Genomic DNA, 14,861 nt, shown 5'->3' on the forward strand with positions numbered 1-14,861 from the left:
ATTTTTTCCATCAACTATTAAAATTGAAGAAAAGATTGCAAGCACTTTCGTAATGCCACCCCCATGTATCAATGCTTCTAACTTTTATCAAATATAAAATATTTATGTCAACATTAATTTTTCCTTCGATTGTGATCAGAACGTTGTATGGGAAGCATGTCATGCAAACTTATGCTCAAATGAAATAAAATATTCACAAAATTGAACAGGTTAACGTGTTATTTTTTATGTTGTCATTATGATAAAGTTCTTGAAGAACATCTATTATTACAATTTAATGTTCTACTTTCCTTTGATATGCGGTAAATTGATAAATATATCAATAAAGGCAACACTCCTTTTGTATTTAGGCCGAGTGGTTAGAACTACTATCGTATGAGAATTATTATTTTCGAAATTGGTTCATAAGCAAAATTCTTTCAATTATACATATATGAAAGGTTGGTGGTGGCGTTGGCCTTAGGTGAGGGTTTTTCCTGGATCGAATGACTAGTGTATCCCGATACGGTGAATTTAGCCAGTAGCCCATTTGAAGGATTCGTTGGTCGTTCAAAAACAAATTAAAAGATATGGAAGAAATAAAAGTTTTAATTAAATTTGTCAAGTTGAGGGTTAAAGATGAGGTGGAAACTTGTAACTATTCTTTCATTTAACAAATGTTAAGGGTAAAAAGTTGTAAATATAACTATTGAATAGAAAGTTAGTGTGTGCAATTTATGCTTGAAAGTCCATTTGCCCTTCTTTATTATTCTTTATAGTTGTACCATGTGTTGATTATTTTGTAAATTACTTAAAACTAAAGCATCTTAGGGGGTGTTTGGGATTCCTTATTTTACCTCCTTATAACTTTTCATTAAGTTAATAAGTTATAACATTGTAACTTATGAAACTTTTCCTCTCACAATATTAATCCCAAACACCTTATTACTTTTCAAAAAGTTAATAAGTTATAAGTTGGCGAAAATAAGCAATCTGAAACACCCCTTAATTTACTCATCACTCATACATTATATATAGTATATATAAATTATTATTATTATTAGACAGGATTACAGAGATTGTCCAACCACCACCACTCACCATTTAACATCCTGCAACCACCACCGGCAAACCTCTGTGTGTGTGTGTGTGTGTCAGTGTGTGTGTGTACACTACCACCACACCATAGCCACCACCACACCATAGCCACCACCACACTCAGCCAACACTTGTCACCACAAGACCTTAATTTCCTAAATCGACCACTAGCCATTATCACATCTAGGGCCCTAAATAAAATTCCGACCACTAGAAACAACCACATCAGCAGGGACCCACAACCACCACCAGACCACGCCACCGCCACTTACGAGCTAACACATGCAACTACCACCACTTAACCCTAATTTCTTAAATCGACCATGAAATCCTAAGATAAAGCCTCGCAGTTGTTAAATTAGGTCATACGTACGCCTAATTCTTCACCTACATATCTGAAATTTGTCCTCCCCACATCCACTTAATCAAGCATATATGTCATGAACCGATCAAGCCACAGCTGCCTATTTTCCCATAAAGTGTTGTACGACAACCACGAAGGTGCCGTACGTTGTTTATATCTCCACCGCCTTTTACATCTTTGTAAGCCTCTTCTCTTTTGAGTGTTGTTCTTCAGATTCAGAGTCAGGGGGTGTTTAGGATTGTAACATTCATTACTTTTCAAACCCGAAAACCCGACCCGTTTTAAATTTTCGGTTTTGTTATAAAGATATATATATATATATATATATATATATATATATATATATATATATATATATAGGGAGAGGATCAAGAGAAAACTCAACTTTAGAGAGAAAACTTAAAAACTTCTAAAAAATTATTTTTAATTAAAAATAAAAAAATATTTTCAGATTTCTGTTTTTGCTATTATTCTTATATTTTCTTACCCTTTGCTCAAAAAATAAATAAATAAAAAAACCCGCTGTAATGCACATACGTGTATTACTGTGCGATACCGTTGTATTACACATGTGTATTACTATGTATTTTTAAGTTTAATAGTGTTTAATTGCATATATTCAATATTTGTGTATTGTATATGTATAGTAGTGTTGTATTATATGGAAAAAAATAACAATAAAATAAAAGTCGATGTAGTGCATATGTGCCTTAATGTTGTATTACACATACGTACTAATGTGTATTCGATGTGCGTATTAGTCTTATATTGCATATATACAATAGTGTTGTTTCTATGCTGTACAAACACTTTTGCATATATGCAATACACACTATTACACATGTATACTACACCGACAAGTTTTTTTTTTGGGAACCAATAACATATAAGAATAATGGAAAAAAAAGAAACTTAAAAAAAAAAGTTAAAAATAGTTTTTTGGGGGGTTTTTAAGTTTTCTTTTTAAGAGGAGTTTTCACTGGATCCCACCCCTATTTATATATATATATATATATATATATATATATATATATATCTCAAGTTTTGTTTAATGTATTTTATATTCATCGATTTCTATTGAATTCGTTAAATCAACCCGATTTATCGTCTACGTGTATTCTTGTTTATCGATAATACTATATTCACGATGAGTTACGTCTATTGTTCGTTTTCTCGTTCTCATTTCGTTCGGTTATCGTAACTCCAAGGTTTAAAGTTTATTTAAAGATTAAACGAGTTGCAAACTTTACGGGCATAATACGAAAATCTCCAATAAATTATAACTTCCAATGTGTTGCTAAAACATTTTAAAGTTCAGGGTTTAAAAGGTAATTAAGTTTTAATTTTGATTTAAAGATTACTGAAAAATGAGGGGCCAAAAAGGTAAATTATTTAAAATATAATATAAAATATAAAAGTCTCCCAACCCAGCCGTCCCCTACCCTCGTTTTTCCGGTCATTCCCGTTGGCGACGCAACAGTAACTCCGACAACCATTAAACCCATCCAAAAACGTGTTTTAAACTCAAATAATGATTGTTTTACCTTTCTCTACTAACGTAAATCATTAACTGACCACATTAACTTCCATTAACGAGTATATAATGGCCGAATTAAATCACCCAATGGTCGAAATTTCAGTAACACACAATAACGTCTAATTAAGCTTCAACGAGCAAGCTTTTGCCCGGTTCGAAATCCAGCCGTTCGGTTTGGTTCGGTTGTAAACGTGCCAAACAACGAGCAAGCTGTTGCCCAGTTCGTTTCAACTTGTGAACAACCCTACTCGAATCCCAAACAAAACAATCAATATTGGCAACCTGGCCAGATGGGCCAAACTATAGGATTTCAACTAAAGCCATTTTGCCCAGGCATCCAAGACCATTTTTGTGGGCTTGCCATAGAATCCTATAACCCAACATTTGCGTGTAGAAGTAGACGAGCACAAACATGATTTTGTGTCCAACCAGTTCAATTTCATTCAGTGCTAGGCAAAACCGGATTTGGCTCTAACCCGTTGAAAGAAAACCTATCCGATATAAATAGATTTGGATTGGCTTGTAATTGAAATGAATTAACCGGATTGTACTTGTATATTTTATTTTCCCTTAACACTTGTTTACCAATACTTGAATTTAGTACTTCGTTATATGGAAAAACTTTCATTTCTAAAACACCCGAAAGTTCAAAATAATAATTAAAGATTAGTATTTAATGATTGGAGTTGAATGTGAAGTTTGGTGACCAAGATCGATAAACACAAAAACGAATTTTGGTCATAAGCTCGATCTTTATAATTTTTATTAGCTCAAATATTACAATACTTAAACTCTTAATCTTCATCTTGATATAACCCACAAGCTCGGGTATATATACTAATTTAAATTTAAAAACCCAACTAGACTAGAATACAAATACTATAATCATACTCAAATACTAATTGGTAAAAACAAATCTAAATAATAATTAATAAATAAATTCCTTGTTGTTCAAATCATTGGCTCGACTTGTTCACCAAGTAATTTATTCCATGTAAATCAAGCCACGTGCTCAACTTGATAAACAAGACCCCAATCCATCATAGGCTCGATGGGTCGGTCCAACCCGCCTCATTAACTCGAGGACGGGAATTAAGTCCAACATAATGTTTTTGCATGGACAATTAATGTTGGGCTTAGATATTAAATTAATATGGACTTGTGAGATTTATTATGGGTTTAAGTAATGAGCATGGGTCTAAGGCCCATGGGTAAGAAATATATAAACCTCCTTTCCATACTCACCTACCCGGTGAAAGTATTATGGGCTTCCCCTCATGCAGGGTTGGTTCAACGAACTTGAAGGCCTAAAACCAACCAAAATGTTGAGGTTTTTGTTTTCTTTTCTTTATGCATCTAGCATCAGAGAGTATCCAAAAATTATGGAATATAAATGATATGCAGTGATAATTGATATGAGACAATCCTTCTTAGTTTGTGGCTCATCAATAAGTTACTAATTCTAAAAAGAACTCTACTTTCAAAAACCCATAACATATAACCCTATTTAAGATTGAGACCTTATAAGGCCTAAAGCCGTTGCCTCATTTAGCTTACGCATGAGACGGCCCTGCCCTCAAGTAACACAATACACCATCCATCGCAAGCAAGAATTGAGCACGCACAAATACCTACATTTAAACAATAAAGGAATATCTACAGATCAAGACGGTTCGAGCTCAAGCTCAAAATCTGTCTTTATTTAAGGCATGTTTTCATTGTAAAGGTGGTTAATTTGTTATACGTTCACCATAAAATTTGATAAACTACTAGATCGGGACTAGTAGGCTGGAAAGTCAGATTTTGTTTAACAAGCTTAAAGGAATTAGGCTTCACGAAAGGTATAAGTTCCGGTTCGATGATTGAAAGAAATTGGAAGCTAATTAGTTATAAATTGTTGAAAAATCTAAACTGGATAGAACATCATTTGGAAATATGGATAATGTATTCGTATGGTGGCATAAGAAGGAAAAAGAAAAAAAAAACAAAACATGTTTTGCGGATGGCATGCACACCTTATTACGTTTGGACCTGGGCACTCAATAGATGGATGGGTTTTGTGCTGTTATGTTAATCTTGGGCCATAGTCTTGAATGTAAATGTGGACTGGATCATGCAATTATGAAAAGTGTTGGGCCTGGTTTCTTTCCGTAAAGGACCACATCATGCCCTGATGGGCATAGCGATCGAAAATTCGTAATCATGAACCCAGGGCACAGAAACAGCATCCGCAACATCGGCTTACAGATGCGAGTGGGTCGTAGGCCCATGCGATTACCCATATGCGGATGGACTTGGACTCCCATGCGTATGTGAATAGGCTCAAGCCCTCATGCGAGTGCGAGCCGGTTCTAGCAATTATGGTTCATTATACATTTTCATGGTTTGGTTCTTGTTCAAATGAACCAGCTAACCAAGTTAGTTAACTTAATTAAATTAGTTGATAGCCTAGTTAGTTAACGCCGTAGGCTCGATTACATTGAATGTTAATATTTAACAGTTGTTAGCGGCTCGGATACAAGATCAGATTTGTCAGACAAGTTCGAAAAGTTAAGTGAGTCAGGTGAGTGCTAAGGATTTTTGCATATATTTTACATGAAACATACAAAAAAATACGAGTATGAAACAACTTATTTCTTTATCACACCACCTTCAATATTTATGGTTTTTACTTTGAACCTTTCAAGTTTATGTGAGTACTCTACATCCATCAAATCTTGTTTAAACCCTCTACTTATATACTTGACTTCATCTTCATCAACTTGATTTGTAAACCTCTCCTCTTGATATCTTTCTAAAAAGTCCGAAATCGCTTTAACTTGTGAATGCTTGAGCTTTTCTACAATAAAGTTTTCCATTCCGCTTTCTTTTTCGAGCTCCAAGAATATTTTACGAAGCAGCAAACACTTCGGTACGCTATCCACAATCTCTAAACATTCAAAAAGAATTCGAGTTAGCTCGCAAAACAATTCATCTTCATCGTCGCGTTGTTGTTGTTGATAGGAAGTGGACGTTGATGGTTCGGAGATATGATGGACTATTGGTTCTGAATGTTGTGTGATTGCTGTTGCATATTTGAAAGATGTTAGGTTTGCATATGTTGAGGGTCTTGTGGGGTGTGGGAAAGTTTTGAACTCCATTGAAGAATGCAATAAGATGAATGATATGGTTGAAGGTAAATAGATAATAGTGGTTTTTGGTATTTATAGGTTTTCTTAAATGATTTAGAGTTTGAAGGTGTCGTTGGTTATATTTTTGGAAAACATATTAACACGTTTAGTTGCAGACTAGTTCGGATTTGACTTGATCTGTGTTTGACCAAGACAACAAATAATATTTTTATACTAAAAAAAATAGTCGCTGTTTAAAGTTACTTTTTTTCAACCAATTGCAACCAAGTGACCACCTAGGTTTATCTTTATATATGTTACTATTTTATTTTTCTCGTTTTGTTGTGTAATTTTCTTTAGCCGCATGTAATGTTAATTAGATTTGTTTACTTTCTATGGGAAGAAAAAAAAAACCCTTTACGAAGTCACGTCTAGCTCACTTCTCTAGAAGCAATTTTTGTATCTTTTAAAAGGTAAGCAAGCTTTGTTTTCATCTCACCCTTTTGAACATACGGATAACTTGCTTTAAATAATAGGAATTTTAAACAAACCAACAATACTTCAAACGAAGAGCTTAAATTGGCATATTGGAGTGTGACAAACCCCAAGGTTAGGTTAGATTTTAGATCACACAAATAATTCGGTAAGAATTACGTCTCACTAATATTTGAGGCATCTTAGATATGTACTAGATGATTATGTGGGATGGCAGGTGGACACGAGAGCAACAGGCATGCTTGTAAAGGTAAACGTTGGTTAAGTTCGTTGAAACCAATAGTGGCTGGATAGATCTTCGCTGCTCATCTGAAATGTTTCTTCATAGGAGATTAAGGGGCTAGAAAAATAGACTTGTGTTTACATCGGGAAACTATTTAAATTTAAACAATGTTTTTATATGTACCGAGGATTTTTAAGATCCATTGCTCGATATTATGTTCAAAAATTGCAGATACAAAGTGACAAAGTAACCTTTTATGGAAATAAAAACGGATAACAATGCGCAGTGATCTATGTGATTCCCATGGAGCTAGCACATTCTTAGGAAATGAGAAGTATGTCATTACTTTATAGATGATGTATCTAGAGTTTGCTACGTGTATCTGTTGCACAATAAAGATGAAGCTTTAGATAAATTTAATGTATATAAACCGATACAAATTAAAAGTTGTTGGTTTCAATAAAGTTTGCAATTTTTCAAGAATAAGGTTGCATAGGATGTTTTAACCCAAGATTTATGTTGAACGGGGTTGCTTTATAACTAAATGCAACGTACTCATGCTCACGCCCTGCTTGCGGTGCGCCCATATAATGTATTATATATGTGTGAACCCCCGCGTGGGCAAAAGTGAAATTGCGCTAATTTTGACGTTATTTTACTAATCTCGTGAAAATAACGTTAAAAGTGGCGGAAGGTTAATCAGACATCATGTGGTGGTGTTGATAGCCGAAAGACAAGGGTACACGCACCAATTGGTCGGTGTCCCGGTGGTTGAGTGTTATGTGTCTTATGCCCAAGGCTTGATGCAAAACACTATCGAGCCGGGGGTCTCATTGGAAGCAGTCTCTTTATTCCTACGGGGTAGAGGTAAGGTTGTCTACATTTTACCCTTCTTAGACCCTACCATAACTTTGCTATTGGTGGAATTTACTGAGTACTATGATTATGATGATGAACGTACTCATGCTAAAACAGTTGCTTCTAAAAGCTCTCATTAGCCTCTGTTTTCTCGTAGCCAAAAGTGCTGATAATCATTTCAATCTAAATGCAATCCATTTGTACCAAAACAAGTAGACGAATGAGAATTGGCTATAGATGAATTTGAGATAAGTTCTTCTTCTCTTCTAACCAATCATTATATTTTGAACCACAAGACCCTCTAATAGTAATGATTTTTGTGACAATCGTCAATTTCAGGTTAACTCCGTTAACTCAACTCCGTCAATTCAAACTTTAAGATCGTTAAATCTATAACGCACACTTCATTACATTTAAACTAGGGTTTAAATGATGCTTAACACTTACTACATGTGTAGTCTTTCGGGATTTGCACCGAAACGCAAACGAGTTGACGCAAACGATTGATAAATGAACGAAAAACGTCAAAACAATAATTATGTGATAATTATGTGTTAGATATATGTGTGTTACTTGATTATGTTATGTGGAATGTTAAACAAGAAACAAGAACCAATTAGTTAGGCTAGAGATGTAACACTTGGAAGTAGAGGGACTAGAGTGTAACTTGTATAATTATAAATATAACCTTAACTACAAACCCTAACTTATTTTCTTTTCTTTTCCCCCACACCACAAACCCCGATCGGCCCTCCCTTTGTTCTCCACGGCTGCCGTCCACAAGAACACACACATATACACATCAAATCAAGTGATTAATCCAAGAACTAGGTGCTAGGAAGGTATAATTGATCATCCTTTACCTTCTTGTTGTTTAATTTTGATGTTTAATGGGTTAAGTACAAACCCTAGGCAGCCGATTTTGTTCATGTATATGGTTAATATGATTGTTGTTATTTGGATAATGAATTGATAACTAGATTGATGTTGTTGCATGATTCATTGTTGTCTTTGATTTGAGTTAAAACACAAACCCTAATCTTGTATGTATGGTGTAATTGAGATGCATGGATAGTAGTATTAGTGTCTAGCATGTTATATGATTTATTTGTGATCCATGGCTAGTGAAATTGTTAAGTTTTGATGTGAACAGAATCTGGGCAGAATGTGTATACGATGTTTAAATGACTGTAACGAAGTGTAAACGTGAAAATTGGTTGAGATTGTGGGTACTGCAGTAAACTAGGTTGAGTCTAGTTTCCATGAAGTATAAGTTTGTAATTTTTGGACATGTAGAAGTGTACTTTTATTATTTTACAAAAACGTGGTGCAAAGCTGAGCTGTTAGACCTGCTGTTAGGTTAAGTTGTAAATGTTATATCTCATGAACCACGAGGCCAATTGGGTTGGTTCCACTTCTGGAAGTTGACTCATTGAGTTAGGAACCAAACCCAAGTGGTCTTGCATTTATTGGATTTTTCGTTTAACGGGAATTTCAAATAACATTCTGTTGCGCATGAATCTGACTGATATGAGTTTGCTGTAATGTTTTGGTCATTATAAGAAAAATATGTGGAATAAAAATAAGATAAAATATGTTCTGGAAACCTAAGATATGTATGCTTCTGTGGTGATTTTTGGTGAATTAATTGAGACGTTATGATCGGTGAAATAGTACAATCGTTCAAGTAGAAATTCTGTCATAATGAAACTAACTGCTGAGTTGTGTAAAAATGCATGAAATATGATAGTTTTTATATATTTGTTATGTTTTGACCAAAATACCCTTGCGGGGAATAGTTGCTAATTGATTGCCATGAATTGACCAAATTGCCCTTATGGGGAATAATGGTTAGTTAATTTTGTTTGTTGACCAAAATGCCCTTACGGGGATAATTGCTAGTAAAGTATGTTATTAGTACGTGACACGAAAGTAATTGCTCACTCATGTATCGTATCACAATTGTACTTGTTTAAGTCACACACGATTCACAAACGAAACACGAAATCTGTTACGTGCATAGGTATTATGTGCCGAGTCTAGAGACTCGTTAAACGTACCGATACTTAGAAAATCTCTTTGTTATTTAGAACGCTAGAGAGTTTCTACGACGCGCATCACTTGGTGATCTATATTGGGATATTCTTCGCAAACAGTGAGTTTCACTTACCCCACTCTTTGAACTGTTTTCAAACGTTTTTCACTTGGGGGAGATAACATACTCCGATAAACGCATTTTCTGAGATAAACGCATATTTAAGATTTTGTTATAAATTATATATCACTTGTAAAGGCTAAGCGGCAAACGTAACATTTGAAGTCCCACACATCGAACCGGTTAATATTTGGAATAGCGAGTCACTGTTGAGTAGTACTACTGGGTTTGACAAACCCCACCCGACGCTAAGCTCAACTGGAGGTTGAGTGGGTGTAATTTTGGCTAACACTTACCATGGTCTGGCTAACACTTGATAAACAGTCAGCTTCGGTCTCGAACCACTTAGCGATACTTGTTGTATAGATTAGCTACCTATCGATATATAATTTGACGTAACACTATCTGGTAATGCAAAACACTTAAACGCCGTAACGTGGTTACGCAACACTTAAACGCCGTAACGTGGTTACGCAACACTTAAACGCCGTAACGTGGTTACGCAACACTTAAACGCCGTAACGTGGTTACGCAACACTGAAACGCCGTAACGAGGTTACGCAAAACGCTAAACGATTTATCTTATATAACTTGTGAACTCACCAACCTTGTGTTGACACTTTTAGTATGTTATTCTCAGGTAGCCGAGGCGGGCGCGCGGTTTAGGAGCATGCATTAAATGAAAACACTTTTATTCTGCAAACTTATTTTTAACAGTTATCTTTGGTTTTAAGTCGTCCTGCGTGACGCAGCTTTTGAATTAAGGTTTTTACGCTTCCGCACTTATTTGCATTTAAACGTTTTTATGGTTTGATTATAACTGATGATTCCGATCCTGCCAGTTCACACCCTCTGACGGTAAAACTCCGTTAGTGGATTTTGAGGGTGTGACAATTTTTGTAGTGATCTTGTATTGGCTCATTTGCAAGGGTTTTTGGCATAAAGTCTTGGATAAGGAGGGGACCACGTACCTTTGGGATTAAGGCAATGAAGCAAGTCACATCTTCTGAATTAATGTCGTACGAAGTAAAGGCTTTACGTATGAAACTATTTTCACTTATTTCCTTTCAAAGATGTTTCAAAAATTGTCCTTTTTACCACAACTTAACCGAATTGTCCCTTTGAGTCGTCAGATTTATCTTCGCATTTGATGATGAAATCAAGAGTCAGTCTACCAAGAAAGTTATCTAAATATATCAGACCTTTAAACCTAAATTTGATGGCAGAACAAGTTATCTAGCACTACGGATCGTCGTAAGAAAAAGGTGTTGTATGGGAACATTCTCACACCTTGGTAGTGTATTTGGAAGACTCGAAACAAAGCTATTTTCTCGCACAAACCGGCATGCCTTGCCGAAATGATGGAAGATATAAAATCCTTAAGTTTTCTTTGGATAAAAATCTCTACTTTTTAAAACATTGTTGGAAAGATTGGTGTACGTAATTTCTCTTTGTAACTTTTTTGTTTGGTTTGTTGGTTTTTTGTGTCTTGCTAGTACTTTGGGTGAATTTTGCTGTTAAAAAAACAAAGGAAGAAAAAAAAAAGCTGGCAGAACATGTATAAAAATTTGAGGCCAAATGCAGTGAACAATTAGATGTACAGCTATATGTGATGGTTGTTTTTCACTACGTATATTAGATTAAAGGGTTATATGCTTATCTCAATTGGACCCACAAACAGCAAAAAGGCTCTTATTTGGCGGTCATGGATGGTCATTATTACACTTAGATTATTTCTTAATTTTTGCTTAATCTCTAATCATCACATAATTTGACATACTAACCATAAAAAGCCACTATGGTATACAGTATACTTTCTTTAAAAAGCCACTATGGTACGGCTACTGGTTTATTGGTCTTAGTTTCATTACTATAAATATTCAATATTGGCTTATATTATATTATTAACCAACATATTTATCTATATACAAGATTAGAATGATTTTAAAAAACCATCATAAGATGGCCTAGTGGTTAGACACCTAACTATATCTAAAGGATCTCACGTTCAAACTTCCCTAAGTAACCTCTTAGAAGACGATCGACGTTTAAAAAATAAAAAAAACAAAGAAAATTCATTTCAAGACTTAAGAGCATTCACATCCTATCCATCAAATTTAGTATGTGTTTGTGTTAGGGGGTTGGGGGGGGGGGGGGGTGTTTATAATGTGTGGAGTGATTTAGGGTGTTGTCAGTGGGAAAAAAATATAGTGATTTTTTTATATATTTGAAAAGAAATTGTTCACGCTCTAAAACTTTACAATACCTTTTAAAAGTGGTTGTGAGTGAAGGAAATAAAAAGATAATGATAAAAATATAAAAAATATTATTTAATTGAAAATAATAGAAAAAAATGTAGTGTTTTACTGTAAATATTTTGGATTTGAAAGGGAAAAAGATGAAAATGCTCTAAAAACTCCTGAAAACCGGTTATTTTTATATTATATATATATTTAATATAAGGCCCACTTATGTAATGAAGTCTTTTATATTATTTTGTTTTATTATCGGTTATATTTTATGCTTGTGTTTTCTTTGACAAATGAATATTTGGGTCCGAGGCCTTGTAAACAAAAGCCCATCGGGCCAAAAATAATAGAATGATGCACGGCATACTCTCCACTAAATAGTGGAGGCATGTCAATGCACAAACTCAACCCTTTTTGATAAAACATGCTCCCACTAACTCTCTCTCTCTCTCTCTCTCTCTCTCTCTCTCTCTCTCTCTCTTACCCTCTCAACCTTTTCATATGTAGAAAATAACTCAAACCCGACAAGGTCCGAGATCTCGTTTGGTTGTGTACATTTCCGCTAAATTTACAATCGAAATAGATTCAAGAACACGTTGTAAGATCCGATTTAGGGACCTACAATTGGTATAAGAGCTTTTAGCTCTGTAGGTCCTATATACGGGATCAAACAAGTTCTTGAATTAATCTCACTTGTGAGCTACCGGAAATCACTCACAAGCAACTGAGATCTCGATCTTGCTTTGTGTTTGGTTATTTCCAAAAGTAGAAAGAAAGAGAGAGTAGTTGAGAGAAAATGAGAGTTGTTATGATAAGGTTTTTTCAAAAGGTTGTTTTGCATGGGCATATCTCTACTATTTATAGTAGGAGACATGCCGTGCTAACTTCTATTCACGGACCCTTAAAGGGCTTAGTTTACAATGAGGCAAGCCCAAACATTACAAGAACAAATGAAAGCTTAACAAATTACAATGATTAACGAAACAAAACAATACAAAAGACTATATTACAAAATAGAGCCCAATAATCTCCCTCTGGTCTTTAGTATTATCTTCAGCTTTCATCTCCAGTCAGTCTCATACTCAAGGCAAGCATCATCTTGTAGTTGATCATCAACAACACGACGTACGAACGTGTTAATGTCTCAATTGATCAGTGTTTTCTTTGCCTATATCTCCAAATGTGTGCATGGGAGACTTCTATAGTTTCAACACATCCTTCCTGCTGAGACCCATCGGCTCGTGCCCGTCAAACTAGGGATGAGCAAAACTCGGTATGGTACCGATTGGTATCGGTACCGAACCGGTACCGAAATCAGTACCGATTTGGTACCTTCGTTACCGAATCGGTACCAAGGTTTTGAGTTTTCGGGACCGGTACGGTACCGGTATTTCCCAAATTTTACCTTAAATACTGGTACCGTTCCGGTACCGAACCGAACATTTCGGTACCGGTACCGATCTCATCCCTACGTCAAACACACGTAGAGGATGCATTGATTTACATCGAATTATTGCTTCACCGGTCTCGCTATCAAATTCCCAGCAAATAAAGTCATGAAGCATGCTACATGGAAGGGGTTCTCCATGATAAATCAGTCGTCCGTCTTTAGGCATCTTGTACCTCCATGCCTTTTATTTTCTTGCCTGAGACAGGGTCAACCTCAGTAGTATGCAGATATGTTCTCCCCTTGTTGAGCTCAAAGTTGGGGTAGTTCTTTTTCCATTACTTGTGTAGAAACCGCTTGAACTAACATTCAAGTATTTTTTCACCAATTCCATCACCAGCTGTCCTTCGGAAGAAATTCATATCAAGTTCAGATAATGAATGCATCTCAGTGTGATACATGTAAGTGAGATCACCGTTGGCACGCCTGATAGCCCAAGATTCACTGTCAGCGAGCCACCTTGCATAATGAATCGGAAAATCATCATGGTCAGGGCAGTTTCTGCATCGGATACTCCCACGTTTGCTCACACAATGCCATTTCTTATTTCTTGGTTTTGGCACATCAGTAACAACATTTGCTGGAAGAGCAACGACAACCTCAGTCTCTGGGGCAGAATCTCCGACTTACAGTTCTGGAGTATTCGGATTTGGTGACCATTTGATGTAGTCCTCATAGTCAGCATCTTGTGTCTTCTCCTTTTCTTATGACCGGGTACCTGCAAGTTCATCAACCTCAAAAATGGATCAAAAATCTCCATCCACCCGCATCCCGGTCCCTTGTTTTCTTCGCGGCATCTTTAGTAGAAGGATCATACCGTGGCATATCATCATGCAGAGCAGTTTGTTTACTCGCTCCAATGCCACCACCAACACCAGCACCTCCATCACCACCATTATTTCCATCTGAGTTGTCATCATCATCACTCGACCGGTCATAACTATCTCTTATTTCAACTTTTTCATCGTCATCCTCCTCCTCGTCATCACTTTCTTCTTCGTCATCACCAGCAGCAGTTTCAGTTCTATAATCGTGCCAACCATCGCGGCCTCGCCACTGGTAATAACAACACCAGCTCCACTACCGCCAGCACCAACACCACTTCCACCAGCACCAACAGCACTACCAATCACAAGACCATTCCTAGCAGACTGTCTTCTCTTTCTCTTCTCACCTTCATCTTCGTCACCAGAATTCACCCAACTTCCAAATATACTCTTCAAATGATCTTTCAGATCATCAATGTCCTCATCTGTCATCTTCATAAGCTTAGATGCAGAGTGGTACTTGCTGACCAGGTCTTCATTGATCTTGATCTGAGCATCGTTCAACTGGATCTTTTATTC

This window comes from Bidens hawaiensis, unplaced genomic scaffold, assembly GCF_021521415.1.
Source record: "Bidens hawaiensis isolate Kalapana, Puna unplaced genomic scaffold, B.hawaiensis_p1.1 tig00045403_1, whole genome shotgun sequence".
Lineage (NCBI taxonomy): Eukaryota > Viridiplantae > Streptophyta > Magnoliopsida > Asterales > Asteraceae > Bidens > Bidens hawaiensis.